Below are 22541 nucleotides of genomic sequence, written 5' to 3'. Positions count from 1 at the left end.
TTGGAACTATGATGTTGTTGCCATTACAGAGACCTGGTTGAGGGAGGGGCAGGATTGGCAGCTAAACGTTCCAGGATTTAGATGTTTCAGGCGGGATAGAGGGGGATGTAAAAGGAGTGGCGGAGTTGCACTACTGGTTAGGGAGGATATCACAGCTGTACTACGGGAGGACACCTCAGAGGGCAGTGAGGCTATATGGGTAGAGATCAGGAATAAGAAGGGGGCAATCACAATGTTGGGGGTTTCCTACAGGCTTCCCAACAGACAGCGGGAGATAGAGGAGCAGATAGGTAGACAGATTTTGGAAAAGAGTAAAAACAACAGGGTTGTGGTGATGGGAGACTTCAACTTCCCCAATATTGACTGGGACTCACTTAGTGCCGGGACGTAGACGGGGCAGTTTGTAAGGAGCATCCAGGAGGGCTTCATAAAACAATATGTCGACAGTCCAACTAGGGAAGGGGCGGTAATGGACCTGGTATTGGGGAATGAGCCCGGCCAGGTGGTAGAAGTTTTAGTAGGGGAGCATTTCGGGAACAGTGACCACAATTCAGTAAGTTTTAAAGTGCTGGTGGACAAGGATAAGAGTGGTCCTAGGGTGAATGTGCTAAATTGGGGGAAGGCTAATTATAACAATATTAGGCGGGAACTGAAGAACCTAGATTGGGGGCGGATGTTTGAGGGTAAATCAACATCTGACATGTGGGAGGCTTTCCAGTGTCAGTTGAAAGGAATTCAGGACCGGCATGTTCCTGTGAGGAAGAAGGATAAATACGGCAATTTTCGGGAAGCTTGGATAACGAGAGATATTGTAGGCCTCGTCAAAAAGAAAAAGGAGGCATTTGTCAGGGCTAAAAGGCTGGGAACAGACGAAGCCTGTGTGGAATATAAGGAAAGTAGGAAGGAACTTAAGCAAGGAGTCAGGAGGGCTAGAAGGGGTCACGAAAAGTCACTGGCAATAGGGTTACGGAAAATCCCAAGGCTTTTTACACGTAGATAAAAAGCAAGAGGGTAGCCAGGGAAATGGTTGACCCACTGAAGGGTAGGAAAGGGAATCTATGTGTGGAGCCAGAGGAAATGGGCGAGGTACTAAATGAATACTTTGCATCAGTATTCACCAAAGAGAAGGAATTGGTAGATTTTGAGTCTGGAGAAGGGTGTGTAGATAGCCTGGGTCACATTGAGATCCAAAAAGACGAGGTGTTGGGCGTCTTGAAAAATATTAAGGTAGATAACTCCCCAGGGCCTGATGGGATCTACCCCAGAATACTGAAGGAGGCTCGAGCGCAAATTGCTGAGGCCTTGACAGAAATCTTTGGATCCTCACTGTCTTCAGGTGATGTCCCGGAGGACTGGAGAATAGCCAATGTTGTTCTTCTGTTTAAGGGTAGCAAGGATAGTCCAGGGAACTACAGGCCAGTGAGCCTTACGTCAGTGGTAGGGAAATTACTGGAGAGAATTCTTCGAGACAGTATCTACTCCCATTTGGAAGCAAATGGACATATTAATGAGAAGCAGCATGGTTTTGTGAAGGGGAGGTCGTGTCTCACTAACTTGACAGAGTTTTTCGAGGAGGTCACAAAGATGATTGATGCAGGTAGGGCAGTGGATGTTGTCTATATGGACTTCAATAAGGCCTTTGACAAGGTCCCTCATGGTAGACTAGTACAAAAGGTGAAGTCACACGGGATCAGGGGTGAGCTGGCAAGGTAGATACAGAACTGGCTAGCTCATAGAAGGCAGAGAGTAGCAATGGAAGGATGCTTTTCTAATTGGAGGGCTGTGACTAGTGGTGTTCCGCAGGGATCAGTGCTGGGACCTTTGCTGTTTGTAGTATATATAAATGATTTGGAGGAAAATGTAACTGGTCTGATTAGTAAGTTTGCAGACGACACAAAGGTTGGTGGAATTGCGGATAACGATGAGGACTGTCAGAGGATACAGCAGGATTTAGATTGTTTGGAGACTTGGGCGGAGAGAGATGGCAGATGGAGTTTAATCCGGACAAATGTGAGGTAATGCATTTTGGAAGGTCTAATGCAGGTAGGGAATATACAGTGAATGGTGGAACCCTCAAGAGTATTGAAAGTCAGAGAGATCTAGGTGTACAGGTCCACAGGTCACTGAAAGGGGCAACACAGATGGAGACGGTAGTCAAAAAGGCATACGGCATGCTTGCCTTCATTGGCCGGGGCATTGAGTATAAGAATTGGCAAGTCATGTTGCAGCTGTAAAGAGCCTTAGTTAGGCCACACTTGGAGTATAGTGTTCAATTCTGGTCGCCACACTACCAGAAGGATGTGGAGGCTTTAGAGAGGGTGCAGAAGAGATTTACCAGAATGTTGCCTGGTATGGAGGGCATCAGCTATGAGGAGCGGTTGAATAAACTTGGTTTGTTATCACTGGAACGACGGAGGTTGAGGGGCAACCTGATAGAGGTGTACAAAATTATGAGGGGCATAGACAGAGTGGATAGTCAGAGGCTTTTCCCCAGGGTAGAGGGGTCAATTACTAGGGGGCATAGGTTTAAGGCGAGAGGGGCAAGGTTTAGAGTAGATGTACGAGGCAAGTTTTTTTACACAGAGGGTAGTGGGTGCCTGGAACTCGCTACTGGAGGAGGTGGTAGAAGCAGGGACGATAGTGACATTTAAGGGGCATCTTGACAAATACATGAATAGGATGGAAATAGAGGAATTACGGACCCAGGAAGTGTAGAAGATTGTAGTTTAGTCGGGCAGCATGGTCGGCACGGGCTTGGAGGGCCGAAGGGCCTGTTCCTGTGCTGTACTTTTCTTTGTTCTGAGTACACCATTCAGCCTTTTTAGCCTGGATCAATTAAATCATGGCTGATCGGTAGATCAACTCCATTCCTTTACCTTTATCTTGGAGACCCTTACCTAAACAAATGCTGTGTTGAAAATGTTTAATGATCCAGTGTGCACAATGTTTTGGGGAGAGTGAATTCCAGATTGCCACAACTCAATTTTAAAAAATGCTTCCGGATTTTGCTTTCGAATTGCTTAATTCTAACTTTAAATTGAGCCTCCAGCCATTATAGATTTTTTGGTTAAACAACAACAGTAGCCTAACTTCGCTACATTAATCTTACCAAACCCTTTTATCATTTTGAGCATTTTAATTACATCAACCCTCACTCAACCTGGTAAACTCAAGAGTACAAGCCAGGTTTAGACAACCTGTCCTCTTCAGTTAATTCTTTGAGGCTTGATACAATTCTGGTGAATCTGTGCTGTACCTCGTTCAAGGCCAACATATTCCTCCCGAGGTGCAATGCCCAAAATTGTGTTATGTCGACTAGATAGGGTATGTCGGTCATTTCCTTCCTTTTTCACCTCAACCACTTTAAAATAAAGGCAAACGTTTAATTTATATTGGTGATTACTATTTGTACATGTGTACTTTTTTTGTGGTTGGTGCAACTGGGCATCCACTTCCCTTTGCTTCTCCACAGTTCCTTGCCATTTAGAAAATATACCAATTTGTCCATTTGTATCCAAAGGGATGACCTGACACTTTGCCACATTGAAATCTGTTACAGTTTTGTCTAATCACTTAGTCTATCAATATTCCTCTGAAATGTCCTGCTCCCATTTATACAACTAACATAAAGCAATTGTTTAGCAGAGCTATTCGGCCATCTGTGGTACAACACATACAAATTACAAAGGCAAATTGATTGAGATATTTATTGCACCAAGGAGACTGAAATATTTCTTGCTATTCCACTGATCTTCAGTGCGCAGACATGGTTTACTGGGCAGCATTGATCCCCGTACTATATGCTTCAGAGATTGGACAACCTCCAGCAGGTATTTCAAAGCACTGGAAAAGTACCATCAGCACTGCCTTCGCAGGATACTCCAAAACTGGTGGCAAAAAAGGCAGTCCAACATCAGCGCCCTTTCCCAATCCAACATGTCCGGCATAGAGGCACTAATCCCTTAAAACCTTTGTGGGGCATGTTATTCACATGCCTGACACCAGAACAATTGCTTCGGGAGTCTGATCAGAACTGGGTCATGGTAGAAGACTTCCAGGAGAACAGTGGAAATGCTTTAATAATAATAATCTTTATTATTGTCACAAGTAGGCTTACATCAACATTGTAATGAAGTTACTGTGAAAAGCCCCTAGTCGCCACACTCCGGCGCCTGTTTGGGTACACAGAGGGAGAATTCAGAATGTCCAATTCACCTAACAAGCACGTCTTTCGAGACTTGTAGGAGGAAACCGGAGCACCCAGAGGAACCCCACGCAGACACGGGAAGATGTGCAGACTCCACACAGAGTGACCCAAGCCGGGAATCAAACCCGTGTCCCTTACGTTGTGAAGCAACAGTGCTACCCATTGTGCTACCCTCAAGGATATTCTTAAAGCATCACTGAAGAGATCAAGCATCCCTGCCAACTCATGTTTGGGTCTGACCAAAATGAAAAAGATATATTCAGGAAAGCATTGAGAGAATTCATCAAATGGACCAAGGGATGGGAGAGGGTGCACAAACCTCCAAACACCTCAGCTGCACATCCCTTCGAGCACCAGCTACTCCGGATGTAGCAGAGTCTAAAGATTGTGCATTGCAACTATTAGCCATCTCAAAACTTAATAAACCGAAGTAGAAATAAGTCATCCTCGAGCCCAAGGGACAGTGCAAGGTCACGTCTGCAGTATATGCAATCAAATATCCTTATTATAATGAAAGAGAGGAAAGTACAAGCAGCAATACAAAATAATGAATGCTTAAAAAGGTGCAAAAAACGGACGAAACTCTTACAAAATTCAATATCGGCTACAAATCATCAGGTCAGATGCTGTAGAGACTATTACGGAGAGTTATTGACAAATTAAGTGAATGGGTAAAACTCTGGTAAATAAGTAAAATGGTTGTAAGAGAATACTGAATACTGGGGGGTGGGGGGGGGGGAGAGGGAAAGAGAGTTGTGATAAGGGTCCACAACAGTGTATCTATGCTTGGAGGTAGAGGGAATGGACAATGTGCTAAATGAGTACTTTACATCCGTCTTTACCAAGGAAGGGCATGCTTGGTTTCATTGGTCAGAACACTGAATACAGGAGTTAGGACGTCTTGTTGAAGTTGTACAAGACATTAGTAAGGCCACACTTGGAATACTGTGTACAGTTCTGGTCACCCTATTATAGAAAAGATATTATTAAACTAGAAAGAGTGCAGAAAAGATTTACTAGGATGTTACCGGGTCTTGATGGCTCGAGTTATAAGGAGAGGCTGGATATACTGGGACTTTTTCCCCTGGAGTGTAGGAGGCTTAGGGGTGAACTTACAGGGGTCTATAAAATAATGAGAGGCTAGATAAGGTAGATAGTCAACATCTTTTCCCAAAGGTAGGGGAGTCTAAAACTAGAGGGCACAGGTTTAAGATGAGAAGGGAGAGATTCAAAAGGGTCCAGAGGGGCAATTCTTTCACACAGAGGGTGGTATCTGGAATGAGCTGTCAGAGGCAATAGTAGAGGAAAGCTGGGTATAGAGGGTTATGGGCCAAATGGGGGCAATTGGGACCAGCTTAGTGGTGACAACTGGGCGGCATGGACAAGTTGGGCCGAAGGGCCGGTTTCCATGCTGTAAACCTCGACGACTCTATGATGGGGCAATGCCATTGACGTGGCATACATGGACTTCCAACAAGTATTTGATAAAAATGCGATATAATAGGCTTGCTAACAAGGCTTGCATTCATGGAATCTTAAAAAGCGACAGTGGCAGCATGGATATGAAGTTGGCTGAGTGACAGGAAACAGGTCATTGTGGTGAATGGTTAATTTGTAGACTGCAATAATAATAATCTTTAATAATAATCTTTATTGTTGCAAGTAGGCTTACATTAATACTGCAATGAAGTTACTACGAAAAACCCCTAGTCGCCACATTCCGGTACCTGTTCGAGTACATGGAAGGAGAATTCAGAATGTCCAATTCACCCAACAGCGTGTCTTTCGGGGCTGGAGAGAGGAAACCGGAGCACCTGGAAGAAACCCCGCAGACACAGGGAGAACGTGCAGACTCCACACAGACAGTGGCCCAAGCCAGGAATCGAACCTGGAACCCTGGAGCTGTGAAGCAACAGTGCTACCGTGCCGCCCAAGGTATACAGTTCCCCAGGAGCGGGTCACTGTTTTTCTAGATGTATAATAATGACCTGGATTTGGGTAGCACAGGGCACAATTTAAAATTATGCATCTGACGCAAAAGGTTGGAAACATTGTTAACTGAGAGGATAGTGATCTTCAGGAAGACACAAATAGGTTGGTGGAATGGGTAGGCATATGGCTGATGAAATATAATGCAGGAAGTCTGAAGTGATACATTCTTGTAGAAAGAAAGACAAGAGACAATGTAAAAAGGGTACAACTTTTAAAGGGGATGCAGGGACAGGGAGATCGAGGGACTTGCATGCACAGATCGTTGAAAGTGGGCAGGGCAGATTGAGAAAGTGACTAAAAAAGGTACACAGGATCCTGGGTTTTATGAATAGACATTTAGATTTAGAAGAAAAAGAAGTTATGGGGAGCCTTTATACAACAGTGGGTTAGACTCTACTGGAGCATTGTGGAAAATTTGGGTGCCACACATCTGGAAGGAGGTAAAGTATTTCAAGAAAGGGTGCAGAAAAATACTTCAGAGAAATATTCCAGGGATTAGGGACTTCAGCGACATTGACAGATTGGAGAGACTGGGATTGTTTTCCTCAGAGGAGTAAATTCAGAAGATTTATCGAGGTGTTCAAAATTATGGAGAGATCTGGAGAAAATAGATAAGGAGAAACTGCTCTGATTGACCAGAGGACGCAGATTTAAGACAAAAGGAGGGACACAGTGAATGGTTAGCATTTGGAATGCATTGCCCGAGAGTCTGGCAGCTACACACTGAACTGTAGGTTTCAAAATGGAATTTGGATAAGCACCTGAAGATAAATAATTTGCCAGGCTACTGTCAAAGGGTAGGAGAATAGAACTCGCAGAGTTGCTCTTGCAGAGAACCAGCATGGACATGATGGGCCACATGGCCTCTTGCTCTGGTGTGAGAATTCTATGCTTCTATAAAATGGATATTGTTATGGGAGAGGCGTTTTCAGAACCCCAAAATGTATCATGGAGTTCAACCAACCTCCCCCTTTAATGTATTATTGCTTTTCCGAGCACACGGCTTATTCTCCAGGTGTGGTATTACAATTATGGACACGTGGGTTTTTAAACACAAAATAATGTTTGTTCCATGAACTCAACTTAACCTTTTAAATAAACATTGGATCACTTAACACCCCTTACTTCAAAGATACCCCAAAAATAATACAACACTAAATAATCCTTCAGTTATTCCTTTCAACATCCAAGAGACTTAACACCTTTAAACAGAAACACATCAGGTTAAAGGCATTACTATTATGAGTTTAAATCATCCAAATGATCCAGAGATAGTCTTTCATGGTAGAGATCACAGCAGATCTAGCTCACTGCAAACACAGACACACCCAAGCTCTTTTCCTCCAAACTAAAAACCCTTTCAAGCATCTCACAGCAAACCAGCCAGGCACCTTTTTAGCTGCTCTATCCCAAAACTGAAACTAAAAAACTGCAAAATGGCTGAGCTAAAAGCCCAGCTCCCCCCACACTCTGACATCACTACATTTCCTAAAGATACATTGCGTAAACATCCATTTCTTAAAGGCACTCTCACATGACAATATTAACATAACTGTGAGGACATCCACTTTGGACTTTAAAAGGGCGCAGCAGGATTTCTTGGGTAAAAGCTGGAAACAGAGGCGAGCCAAAGAGACTTGGTGGACGGGGGGGATCCAAATACATAGACCATCAAAATGTCATGAAGAGGTACAGAAAATAATCAAAAATGCTAATAGGATGTTGACCTTTCAGACCCTCAGTCCATGCCACATTGTATTTGAAAGTTCCTTTTGTAAAAAGCCATTTTATCATCAAATTCAGATGCCTAGTTTAAGATTAATTTACTGGAGGTGAGACTTTTACATACTTTAAATAGCAAAACATCCATATTGTATGCCTTGTAATATATTAGCTGGAACTTTCTAAAGGTGTTCCATGATCTACAAACCTCTGAAACCTAAGCATATGTAAACAATATGTTTTCCTACTTTTCCTGGTAAAATCATAACTTTATAAAAAACTGTCTGCTGGTTTGGCCACACTTGAGGTTTACAAGTAATCTTGAAACAGTTGCGACCTGTATGGATCATAATCTATATAATAAAACACTTGCGTACAGTTCATGTTTATGCTCTCAATATCTTTCTGTATCATGCTTTTATATCAAGTGTAGCAATGCATAAACCCAAGGTCAGCATTTTCTAATGGACAAACAATGCTAACTTTCCGTCACAATTTAAGAGTGGTGTGCTTTTTGGGGAAAAAAAACAATTTCAGAAGATCATAGAATTTACAGTGCTGAAGGAGGCCATTCGGCCCATTGAATCTGCACCAGCCCTTGGGAAGAGCATCATACTTAAGCATACGCCTCCACCCTATCCCCATAACCCAGTAACCCCATCTAAACTTTTGGATACTAAAGGGCAATTTAGCATGGCCAATCCACCTAACCCACGCATCTTTGGACTATGGGAGGAAACCGCAGCACCCGGAGGAAACCCACGCAGACACGGGGAGAAAGTGCAAACTCCACACCGACAGTCACCCGAGGCCAGAATTGAACCCGGGACCCTGGAGCTGTGAGGCAGCAGTGCTAACCTCAGTAACTGAAATTTTGAGTGTAAAAACGCAATTTGATTTAATCAGAGGCTGACTCCCGAAAGCCTGACCACCATCTACAAGGCACAAGTCAGGAATATAATTAAATTTTCCCCACTTGCCTGGATGAGTGCAGCTCCAACAGTATTGAAGAAGTTCAAAACCATCCAAGACAAAATAGTCCCGCTTGATTGGCCCCCCATCCATCACCTTCACACTCCATCACCGACACACAGTGGCAGCAAGTGCATCATTTCAAAAATGCAGTGCAGAAATTCATCAATGTTCCTGCAACATCACCTGCAAAACCCAAAACCTCCAGCAACAAGAATGGTAGCAGATACATGGGAACACCTCCAAGTTCCACTCCAAATCACACACAATCCTGACTTGTAGTTATATTGCCTTTCCTTCATTGTTGCTGGGTCACAAACCTGGAACTTCCTACCTTACAACACTGTGGGTGTCCCTGCTCCACATTGCCGTCAGCAGTTCAAGGGCCCAGCCCACCACCACATTCTTAAGAGCAATTAGGGATGGACAATAAATGCTGGCCGAGCGACACCGTATCCAGTGAATGTTTTTCAGTAACTGATATTTCCTACATGGCACGAATAGCCCTACTCATAAAACATCCACGGAGTCACTGCAAATATTTGAACATATCTGCGCAAGATATAAACAAGGTATTTATATTTTGAATATTTACACAGAATACTACAGGAGGGAGAAAGACATTAATTCAGCTAGGAATTAGTAATCTAAATAATCAGAAGCTACTACTAAAGCATTAATCTTCAGTAATAATAATCATCTTTATTAGTGTCACAAGTAGGCTTATATTAACACTGCAATGATGTTACTGTGAAAATCCCCTTGTTGCCACATTCCGGCGACTGTTCGGGTACACGGAGGGAGAATTCAGAATGTCCAATTCACCTAACAAGCACGTCTTTCGGGACTTGTGGGAGGAAACCGGAGCACCCGGAGGTAACCCACGCAGACATGGGAAGAACGTGCAGACTCCACACTGACAGTGATCCAAGCCGGGAATCGAACCTGGTCCCTGGCGCTGTGAAGCAACAGTGCTAACCACTGTGCTACCGTGCCGTCCATTAACTCAGTTAATTATCCCTTTAATTAAGCATCCTCTGCAGCCAGAACTCATCTTCTGGAGATAACCAGTAACCTTTTAATTTGTCACATTCCATGAAGGATATTGGTATACTTAAAGGTACAGTTATTAAAATATTCAGTGGCAAGTATATTAATTATGAAGAGACAATTTTAGCTGTGGAATAGCATTTGAACATTCTAATTCATTAACTTGCAGGTAAAAACTTCAGTAATATTATACAGAACTGGAAAAAAAACAAGAATACTCATCTTGATTATATACAAGATTGCGATACTAATATACCAAGTACTGGGTATAGCAAGTACCATAGCAAGTCTTAAGAGGCCGGAAATTCTTTGCTTCAAAAACACAAACCATGAGATTGTGAATAGTATAATATGAATGATAAATAATTTAAGAGTACAGCAATATTATCTCCCTGGATGGCACAGTGGCGAGCCCACTGCTGCCTCTCGCCACAGAGGACCTGGGTTCGATCCTGGCCCCGAGTCACTGTCCGTGTGGAATTTGCACATTCTCACCGTGTCTGCGTGGGTCTCACCCCCACACCCTAAAGAAGTGCAGGGTAGGTGGATTGGCCATGCTAAATTACCCCCTAATTTGAAAAAAATAGAATTGGGCACTTTAAATTAAAAAAATATATATTATCTCATGATATAGTGTAGATTTATTTGTTCTTAAGGGCAGCACGGTAGCATTGTGGATAGCACAATTGCTTCACAGCTCCAGGGTCCCAGGTTCGATTCCGGCTTGGGTCACTGTCTGTGCGGAGTCTGCACGTCCTCCCCGTGTCTGCGTGGGTTTCCTCCGGGTGCTCCGGTTTCCTCCCACAGTCCAAAGATGTGCAGGTTAGGTGGATTGGCCAATATAAATTGCCCTTTGTGTCCAAAATTGCCCTTAGTGTTGGATGGAGGTGTTGAGTTTGGGTAGGGTGCTCTTTCCAAGGGCCGGTGCAGACTCAAAGGGCGGAATGGCCTCCTTCTGCACTGTAAATTCAAAGATAATCTATGATAATCTAGGACAAAGGTTCGGCACAACATCGTGGGCCGAAGGGCCTGTTCTGTGCTGTATTTTCTATGTTTTAAGTTCTATGTCCCTATAATAAACTATTACTGGGAGGTGAGACTCAGTTAAAATGTACGATTAGGCTCAGCTGCTCAGTACACTCTTATGAATATAAAATGTCAAAACAAACATTCCACATTTACTGCTGACTTTTAGCAAATTGTGAGTTGTGGCAGAATTTTTAATTGTATTCAGAATTTTTTGCTTTGTTATTTATGAACCAGCCCTCCCAGAATTATTACTATGTGTCAATTATCCCCAGGCGACCCCCAAGTTAATTTAAATTACGTGCTGCCTTGTTACAGTTATATTGACACATTACAAAAATGTTTTTTCATGAGTAAGGGCTCGCAACTAATTTTCAAACCAGTGTCTCAGACCGTTGTGCTCATCAGTCCTCGAGGACAGCCTGCCGAATAATTTGGAAATTTGAATCAATTTTATATCTGTCCCCACTTACTACTCCTGCACCTACAGATTGTCATCCTCCTAATTTGCACTAATGTAAAATCAAAGCCAGGTTAAAATTTCATGAAAATAATTACAGTTGTGACATTCTACTCTTCGTTTATTGACCAGTTAGGTTTTTATCTGCCCGTCAAGTACAACATATTCTATTTTTATGTCTAAAGTGTCTAGTCAACATATCTATTTTTTTTACAGCTGACTAGCTTGCATACTGTTAATATTGCATATGAAACCCAGAGCCCTTTGCATGCAACCATCAGATAAACGTACCTCTCACACACCAATACGCAGTGGTTATAAATATTAACAGGTGTGTGCCCATAAAATAAAACAGACCTTTACACGGTGCAAGTACTTCAACTTCCAGTACTGCCAAGCAAGCTAAAACACACCAAATCTCAGCACAGCGAGTGGGAGTTCAAGATTAAATTGTTTAGTTTATTTGCAGCTGCACATTTCATTTCTATATTGCCACTTCCAAACAAAATGAATATGTTTGAATTCTATTCAAGAGGGGGGGAAAAACAGGCAACTGTAGACCGGTTAGGCAGACATTAGTAGTAGAGATAATGGTAACATTTATTTGGGATGTGGTATCAGGACACGTATGCGATGAGATAGTGTCAACCGATTTTAAGAAAGAAAAAGTGTGCCAAGAGTTTTCGGAGGTTGTAAAAACCTACTGACAACAAGGGGAGTTAAAAAGGGAAAATGAGCACATTTGCATTTCAAAAAGCATTCGATAAGATACCATAAAAAAAGTTATTGCACAAAATTAGTATTCATGGATTGAGGATGGATTAACCGGTGGAAAACAGAGTTGGCATATTAGGTCATTTTCTGGTTGCAGGTTGTAACTAGTGGGATAGTGCAAGAAACAGTCTTTGGGCCTCAGCTATTAACCACCAATATCTAGGACTTAGATAGGGGGACTGGGTGCAATGTATCCACATTTTCCAATGACACATAGGTGGGAAAGTAAGCTTTGAGGAGGCGGCAAAGAGGCTGCAGAAGGATAAGAGTAATTGGGCAAGGACATGGCAACTACAAAATGGAAGAGTGTGAAGTTATCCACGTTGATAGGAAACATAGAAAAGCAAATATCTTTAAAATAAATAATTAGTGAATGAGTGACATTGTTATTCAGAGGGATCTAGGTCTCATTATACACAATCACAGAAAGTTAAAATGTAGGTACAAAGAGTAGACAATCCCTAGAATTAAAAAAAATTAGAAGTGGTCTTACTGAAACGTACAGAATAATTAAGTGGTTTGATGGAGTAAATGCTGGGAGAGTATTTCCCCCAGACGGGGAATCTAGAACTAGGAACCACAGTCGCAGAATAAGTGGTGAGCCATTTAGTCCAAGGAGAAATTTCTTCACTCAAGAGTTGTGGATCTACGGAATTTGTTAGGAAAACAAAAGGTAGTTTTAAGGGATTTATATTTGTATGGGTAACAGTAGAAATAAGGTATCATTTTAAGTGGGGTTAATTTAATGTTTCTGGAAGGCACCTAGAGCCAGATTTATGCTGGACGAAGATGTTTGTATGTGTGGGAGTTGGTTTCAATTCCAAATGGGATTCTATTGGGCTACAGTGAGAAAAATAAATAAACCAAAAGGTGCTGCTCAGCAACAGGAGGCAACTTCCCAGAGAGAGAAAGCTTTCCTTTGTTCTTAGTTTTTGTTAAACTAAACATCACAGCAGTTGGACCCAGATAAGTGAGAAGTGAATAGCTCTTAACTTTGCCAGAAGCTGGACGGAACAATGGAATGGAAATGATGCACGTTTCCTAATCAGCAAGTTAAAGTCCAGATAACCAGGGAATTGGGGCAGAAAGAGTGACTTAAGAAGGCTGGAGTTAAAGAGAACAGAGGAAATGAGAAAACAAATAGATCACTGTAAAGTCACAGAGAGTTTGAGAAAGCATTGGATTGTGAGAGGCCAGAAAGATATCGGCAATGGCGCTAAGGTTTGTGAGACATTACTACAGTTCGAGAGACATTACTTGAAATAATTGAGTAACTCAGCGGCTGGATCTGAGTTTGTGTAGAAGGCTATATAAGACCATAAAATCCTGAAAGAAGTTGGTGCAAGATCGTGGACTGGATATGCTGGTAGAATTGGAGAAGCTCTGTTCACAAGACGCTTAGAAAACGTGGACTGGACTTTGGAATGCAAACCACGAATGGAAAGCATGATATGGAAAGATTATTTTAAAGCGTGTTTTGGCGATTAGAGTTTGAAATCTCTGACGTGACAATCACCTGGGAGGCTTCGGAGGAGGCATCCACAGATATTCACTTGAGGTTTCAGACTGGGCTGAGTATTTGACCACAGGCGTTTTGTGTGCGTATAAGTTTGTGTGTCAATGAGACCATTGCAGCTTCAAAGATACTTTGTCATCAGTGTTAATCTTAAACTGGTGTGTATTTGTCAAGCAAAGGAAGGAGTAATGAAGTATTGTATCATAATCCGTGCTTAATTAGTTAATCAACTGTGCTGTGAGTCTGTTCCCCAATGTTTTATTTTTAAAAACGTAAACGTTACGGTCTTCTGAGCCAGAGTTCAATTCTGGCATCTTCCCGTCCAGTTACATCAACTGGCATCGTTACAAATTCTCTTCCTCAAGAGAGCCGCGGATACAGAGTTGAGCATTTTCAAGATAGTTATGGAAATATTTCTGGATATTAAATGAATTAGGGGATATGGGGATTGTACAGAAAGCTGGTATTTTGGTGGAAGAGGAGCCACAATTTCACTGTATTGTGGAGAAGGCTCCAAGGGACAAAATGGTCCGGCTCCTGCTTTCAGTCCTTAAATTCTTTTGTTCTTAAAATTATACAAACTCAAATTCATAAAAACTCAAATTTAAAATAAAATGTTGAATTCATTTAAAAAAATTAAAATAAACTGCCAATTGCCAACTTAAATTCAATCCATATTTGAATACAAAAATCTATTGCTAAATGTTTTTTCCATTTATACAAAAATCAAGAACACATTGATAAGATGTTACTTTCAATTAAATGTTCTCAGAATTTCAAACCCTGCAGAACATCAAATGTAAAATCACTCTTTTGCTTCATCTGACTGGAGATGCATATCGATCTGAAAAAACATAGGATGCGATTCTCCGGAAAAATGTCCACGTTTATTTGTGGCGGGTTTTTCGGGGAGTTCCCCACTACTATCCAATGGCCACTAATTTGGGCTTTAGGGAGTTTCTCACCGGTTTAGCCCACACTTAGAATTTTCTTGAGCACTTGGGAGTTGAACTTAAGAGGTCGGGCCCCCATTTTGAAAGGGTGCCCTGCTACAAGTGGATTTGTGGGACCCCCCCCCCCCCCCACACACCCATGGGCAATGTCACCACCCACACACATGGGCACTACCCCACACCCCCCAAGAGAGACACCCTGCTATGGGGTCACTCGGGGTCCCCCATCTTCAGGCCCTCCCACGCCCACTTACAGGCCCCTCTATTCCAGGACCCCCACCCATCACCCCTTCCCCCCAACCTCTCGGAGACCCCTACTTACCTGCCCTGCACACTCACACCCATTAAATCCTCCCTCCCAACTCTTCTTTCATGGGCATGGGCATGCCCCCTCCCCTCCCTTCGGCCCCTGACTTTGACAGTATCACCCTGGCACTCAGGCTCTGCCACCCAGGCACCTTGACAGTATCAGGATGGCAGTGCCAAGGTGCCTGGGTTCCAGAGGGAGGGCCGGGGCCACCTCACCCTGCACTGACCCTGACCACCTAGGAGTCTCCGATGGCCCGGGAGACCCCTGGATTCGGTTCTGCCTGGTCCAAATGGACCTGTGCTGAATGGTGTCTGGCTGCGGCCTCGTTGGGGAGGTCGGTTGATCCCAGGTAAGTTCGCCAAAGTCGGTTTAAAGCCGTCTTGCCGGTGTGTTTCTGACTCAGGTGCCTCATGGGACTTGGGTGGTCCTTCGAGGCACAAAGACAAACAGAAAACCCGCGAGTCCTGGTATTCACCGGACTCACCGTACTCGAGCGAGAGTGCAATGTGGCCGGTGGATCGCTCCGATAGGTAAGAAGAATGGGGAAATTCTTTGTGCCAATACCATGCAGCTCAATGCTGGAAGGGGAATTAAAAACTGATAGATGCTGGAAAAGCAGATGCAAAATACAGCAACGTTACCATGCAGATCTCTTTAAATCCATTTCCACATACAACACTGTCGCTAGCAATCTTGATATTTTATATTAAACCGAGCAAACCATTTCATAAGGGGTGGGCTCATAATTATTATATTGCTGCATAAACTCTCAAAAATCTGGTGGAGATCCAAACGATATCATCTGGACTGTACTTAAATGATCCAACTGGAGTACCAGCAAGCATTTTGAGTATTCGTTAAAAGCTTCACGTGGCAAAATACTGGATTGCCATCCTGCGTAAGGAATTTCTTCCTACATTCAATACAGACACCGATCAATTGGAAAATTGACCCAGTGGTGGGAGGGCCACACAGCAACATCACCCATCCCAACAACACTCGTATAATGGTGGTGGTGGTGGTTGGGGGGGGGGGGGGGGGGGGGGGGGGAGTAGGTGATGGGCAGTCTGCCAGCTGGGTTCCATGAGGCACTGCCCCTGCCCCCACCCACCTTCAACCTGTCAGCAGGAAAGCACCCAGGAAAGTTTTGCCCAAAGTGCCCTGAGAATATAGCAGAGAAGTATCCTCATCCTGTTTTATCTACTCCAATATTTATTACATTCCTTCTTACTGATCAAATTTACTTTAAACTGGACCAAATGTACATCACGTCATTCATTTCTCTGGAAACTTCTTCACATAGTCACTGAATATTGGCTATCGTTCACGCTACATCCAATTAAATCTTATAGGCAAATGGAAACCGATTATTCTATTAATAATTATAATCTAGACGACAAGGTCTCCCCTCTAGTGCTCCATTAACACTGTTTTAAAACACATGCCAAATTGCAGGATCTTTCTCAAACAACAGGTTCATATTATTTTGTCGCCAGAAAGATTAAAAAGGACATTTAATTGATGTATATAATTCAAAGTAAACTGGAGTAGTGGAGAGGGACATGTGACCTCATACAGTGTCTGCTCGGAGACAAGTCCATGTGACCTGATTGCCATGGGGATGGGGCCCCAGGTCAAACCATCTTGAAAATAAGGTGCAAGTTTAAACATCTGAATATGAAGGAGAATGCTTGTTGCTTGTGGTCACAAAGACTCTTAGGACAGTCGGACAGAATTTTGGGGAAGAACCACAACAGGTGTCTCTATTCCAGGCAGAAGAAAGATCTGCTTTTGGTTGGGAGGGCTGGGGAGGAAAGAAGCCATGTTCGAAGAAACAAGAACTGTAAAGAGTTAAAGATCACAGAATCACCAGAGGGCACCTTGTAACATGAAGTCCATTTGATTATGCGCAAAGGGCTTAGTGAAGCAGATTTAGTTTAAAAGGTCATTAGAAAACTCATCCTGGGAACAGCAGGGAGAAGTCTTCAAATTGAAGATACCCTTTAGTATGTTGTGTGGCACCACCATCGTACTAAATAGGATAGACTTCAAAAAGATCTAGCAATTCAGGACTGGGCATCCATGAGGAACTGGTGGTCATCAGCAGTAGAACTGTACTCAACCACCATCTGTACCTCATGGCCTGACATATTCCCCACTCTACCATTACCACCAAGCCAGGTGATCAACACTGCTTCAATAAACAATGTATAAGAGCAAGTCAAGAGCAACACAGGCATATCTAAAAATGAGGTCCCAACTTGGTGAAGCTACGACACAGGCCTACTTGCATGCCAAACAGCATTAGCAGCCAGTAATAGACAGAACTGAGCAACTTCCAACAAATACATTTCACAACCAAAGGATCAGATCTAAGTTCTGCAGTTCTGCCACTTCCAGCTCTGAATGGTGGTGGACAATTAAACTAGTCACTGGAGGAGGATGTTCCACAAATACCCCCATCATCATGATGAAAGAGCCCTGCACATTAGTGCAAAAGATAATACTGAAGCATTTGCAACAATCATCAGCCAGAAGTGCTGAGTGGATGATCTATCCCAGTCTGCTCCGGAGGTCCCTAGCATCACAGATGTCAATCTACATGCAATTCGATTCACTCTGCAATTATAAAGTAATGGCTGAAGGCACTGGATACTGCAAAGGCTATGGGCCCTGACAACATTCTGGCAATAGTATTACAAATTGTGCTCCAGTACTTGCCACACCGCTAGTCACATTGTTCCAGTACAGTTACAACACTGGTATCTACTCAGCAACGTGGAACTTTGCCTAGGTAAGTTTGATACACTAGAATCAGGGCAAATCTAACCGGGCCAATTACCATCCCATCAGCCATCTCTCAGTCATCAGTAAATTGAGGGAAGGTGTCATCAACAACGCTATCCAGCTGCATTTACTCAGCAATAACCTGCTCTTGATGCTCAGTTGGCATTCCACCGGGTCACTCAGCTTCTAACTTTATTATAGCCTTGGTTCAAACATGGACAAAATAAAGAGTTGAACTCCAGAGGGGATTTGAGAGTGACTGCTCTTGACATCAAGGCAGCATTTGACAGAATATGGCATCAAGAAGCCCTAGCAAAACTGGAGTCAATGAGAGTCAGGGGGAACCCTCCGTTGATTGGAGTCACGCCTGGAACAAAGGAAGATGGTTGTGGTGGTTGGAGGTCAATCATCTCAGCTTCAGGACATCACTGCAAGTGTTCCTCGGGGTAGCATCCTTGGCCTAACCATCTTCAGCTCCTTCATAATTACTTTTGTTGCACCATAAGGTCAGAAGTGGGGATGTTCGCTGATGACTGCACAATGTTCAACTCCATCCGCGCCTCCTCAGATACTGAAGTAGTCCAGGTTCAAATGCAACACAACCTGGACAATATCTATACTTGGGCTGACAAGTAGCAAGCTACATGTGCAGCACTTAAGGGCCAAGAAATGACCATCTCCAACAACAGAGGATCTAACCATCGCCCCTTGACATTCAATGGCAAAATCGTTGCTGAATCCCAAACATTCCCATCCTGGGCCATTTGGGGTTACCATTGACCAGAAACTGAACTGGATTAGTCATACAAATACTGTGGATACAAGAGCAGGTCAGAGACTGGAAATCCTGTGGCGAGTAATTCACTGCCCGACTCCCCAAGCCTGCCCACCATCTAAAAGGCACAAGTTAGGAGTGCAATGGAATAACCTCCACTCGATTGGGTGAGTGCAGCTCCAACAATACTGAAGAAGCTCAACACCATGCAGGACAAAGCAGCCCGCTTGATTGGTACTTCTTCCACAAACATTCAATCATGCACCACCAATGAACAATGGCAGCAGTGTGTACCATCCACAAGATGCATTGCTGGAAGGCTGGGTTTCCATTGGCAATACCTTCTAAACCAATGACTGGTACAATCTAGGAGGTCAAGGGCAGCAGGAACCTGGGAACACCGCCATCTAGAGGTTCCCCTCCAAGACACTCACCATCCTGACGTGGAAAAATATTGCTGTACCTTCACTGTTGCTGGGTCAAAATCCTGAAACTCCCTCCTCAACAGCTCTGTTGATGTACCTACACCTCAGGGACTGCACAAGGTTCAAGAAGGCAGCTGACCACCATCCTCTCATTGGCAATTAGGGGTGGGCAATAAATGCTGGCCTGACCAGTGACACTCACATCCCGGAAATTAATTTTAAAACATTATTCTGCTAGAGCCAGGAGCAGCTTTGGACTTTAATCACAATACTACAATTTTGTGGAGTGTGGTTCAATGTGTCCAGCATGGGGTTACTACAGAATGCCCTTCTTGTAGATTAGTGCATTACCTACCAAGGATTGTTTAGACTTAATATATTTTAGTGCGGTTATTACAGTAAAAGACTTAAAGATGAAATATTGTGTGATCCTTTGAGTCGGTGACAGGGAAAACCAGATCTTTTTTTGAAAAACGTTACTGGTCTACATGGGGATCGTAACAAAGCAGAATTTCCCACGTGCTAATCTAAAGATTACTTGCTAAGCCATATAAGGGAAGGGCAGGACAATTAGGGAAATCAATGCACAGCTAAAGATGTGGTGTCATGCACACCAATCACATTTTGTTAGGTATTGGTACCAGCATTGGGTTGAGATAGGAGGAACTGGCACACAGGACAGAACAACAGTGGATAAGGATGTTCCATGAAAAAAGGCAAACTACTATTAGTTTTAGGATGTTATGCAAAATCAAGAAATTTTAACTGAAGATCAATGCATTCGAGGACTACCATATAAATGATGAAAACATGAAAGATGATATAACACTTAAAGGAAAGCAGCCTTTTGATTTGGGTTGAAAATTAGTTGGAGACAGAGAGTGGTAATGAAAAGTATGTTCTCATATGAGCAGGATGTGACAAGTGGTATTCCCCAAGGATGTGTTTGAGGCCTCAATGTTTCACCATGTTTATTAATGACTTAGATGAAGGAATAGAAGGTTGCATATTCAAGTTTTCATTAACAGTGTGTTAGGAGAGAGAGTAATTGTGCAGGTGGGAGCAGGTAGCAGGGAAAGTGACATTAAGTGAACGGACAAAACTGAGATAGATCTCAAACTGGGGAAGTGCAAAGTCCCAAGAAAGATGATTTAGAGTATTTTCTAAATGGTGAGGAACTAGTAAATGAGGCCATAACACAGGAGCAGAAGTAGGCCATTCATCCCATCGAGTCTGTTCTATCATTCGATGAGATCATCACTGATCTGATATGATAATCCTCAACCCCTCTTTCCTTATTCCTTGATCCCCTATAACCCTCGATTTGGTTACTGGTTAAAAATCTGTCTATCACAGCCTTGAACAGACCCAACCTCTACAGGTTCACTACCCTCAGACGAAATGCCTCCTCATCCTTGCCTTACTTTGTGATTATGCTCTCTGTAGCAGACTCTCCCACAAGGGAAACTATCTCTCAGCATCTACCCTGTCAAGCCGGAAAATTTTATATGTCTCAATAAGGTCGCCTCTCACTCTTCAAAACTCCAATTAGTACAGGCTCAACCTACTCAATCTTTCCTCTTAAGAAAATCTCTCCATACCCGGGATCAACCCAGTGAACCTTCTCTGGCTGCCTCCAATGCCAGTATAACTTTCCTTAGATGAGACGACCAAAATCATTTGCAATATTCTAGATGAGGTCTAAGTAGCACGTTGTATAGTTTTAGCAGGACTTCCCCAATTTTATATTCCAGCAGTTTTGAAACAAAAGCCAACATTTGCCTTCCCCATTACCTTTTGAATTTGCATCCTAGCTTTGTGAGTTATGCACAAGGACAACCAAATCCCTAAGCTGCAGTGTTTATGTAGTCTTCCTCAACTTAAATAATATTAAGCTCCTTTATTCTTCCTACCAAAGTGCTTAGTTTCACATTTTTCTACATTATGTTCCATCTGCCAAGTTTTTGCCCACTCACAACCTGTTTATATCCCTCTGTAGACTCTAAGTCATCTTCACCACTTGCCTTCCCATTTTTTTTAATCATCCGTAAACTTGGCAATAGTGCATTCACTTCCCTTGTCCAAGTCATTATTATATACACTAAACAATTGTGGTCCCAGCACTAATTCATGCGACACTCCAACAATCAAGTTTGCCATCCTGAAAATGCCCCTCTTATCCCAACTCTCTGGCTCCTACTAGTTAGCTAATCTTCTCCCCCATGTCAATATACTACCCACAACACCATGGGCTCTTATCTTATTAAATAGCCTTTTGTGCGGTACCTTATCGAATGCTTCTTAGAAATCCAAGTATATTATCACTTCACGAGAATTCTAATAAATTTGTCAGGCACGATTTCCCCTTCATGGAGCCATGCTGACTCTACTTGATTATATAATGTATTTCTAAATGCTCTGCCATTGCATCCTTTATAATGGACTGTAACAAAAAAAATTGAGACTTTAAGTAAGCAAATCATTAAATGCTAGTAGACAGATACAACAAGCTATTAAAAAAGATAAATAAAGTCAGGAACATTCTTTTCCATAGAAATCTAGGAACAGGAGTAGGCAATTCAAGTCCTTGAAGCCCATTTAGTTTATTAGGACTGATATGCATGCTAACTACATTGAATCGCATTGGGTCAGTGTCCCTTAATACCCTTGGCTAGTAAAAATGTATCAATCTCAGATTTAAAATTAACTGAGCTAACATCTACTGCTTTTTCTGAGAGAGAGAGAAAAGAGGAGAGGAGAGAGAGAGGAGAGATCCAAACTCCTACTACCCTTTACAAGGCATGTTTCTTGTCTTCTCCCCCAAATAGCCTGGTTGATTTGAAACCACTTGTCTTTAGACTACACCATCAGCAGATACAAAGGGTAATGGAAATTCAGCATTTTCTCTCCCAAAAGGAAATGGATGCAGGGACAGTTCAAACTTACAATACGGAGATCGATCAGATTATTGATCAGGAAATAAGGAAAGAGGCAACCTTTTGATTTCGATTGAAAAGTATATGGAGCAAAGGTGAGTAAATGGAGTTCAGGTACAGATCAGCCATGATGTAATTGAATGGTAGAGCAATGCCCAGAGATTGCTTGGTTACATTATTTTTGGTTATCAAAGACCTAGAGTTAATAATTTGGATGGCAATGATTAGTCAAAAGTTCCACTTTAAGCCAAAGCCAAATGCAGTATTGTGCACATTGTTATTGCCGTGATGAAGTGGAACTGCAGCCAACGGTATCAGATGTGAGACCACCTGGAAGAGAGTCTCACAATACTTTCATCTGTACACTGGTTACAGTTACACAGTTAAAATGATAATATTGTCCAGGAGGATCATCTTTAAATTTCCAATGTTGGAAAAAGTCAGTTCAACCCAAACCAATTTCCAACTCAAGACACAAGTTCAGAAAATTCACTGGAAGTCAGAGTGGTAAGTTTTTCTCTACGTCCCCCAGGTTAGAAAGTGATTAGAGCAAGGTTTTATAAATTGATAATGCTTCAGTGTCAAAGCAACACCATGCACTAAATTCTATGTTGAAGTAGTCCAGTTTACTTCACA

The 22541-nt window shown here is 42.7% G+C and overlaps 1 protein-coding gene across 2 annotated transcripts in view; it reads right to left on the bottom strand.

The window, feature by feature from the left end:
* Positions 1 to 22541, bottom strand: part of ufm1 (ubiquitin-fold modifier 1) — a 70573-nt gene that overhangs the window by 9825 nt on the left and 38207 nt on the right. The gene's annotated exons all lie outside the window — the stretch shown is intronic.

Source organism: Scyliorhinus torazame, chromosome 15 (genome assembly GCF_047496885.1).
Source record: "Scyliorhinus torazame isolate Kashiwa2021f chromosome 15, sScyTor2.1, whole genome shotgun sequence".
NCBI lineage: Eukaryota > Metazoa > Chordata > Chondrichthyes > Carcharhiniformes > Scyliorhinidae > Scyliorhinus > Scyliorhinus torazame.
Note: the sequence above shows the minus strand (reverse complement) of the source record. Positions and strands in the feature narration are given on the sequence as shown.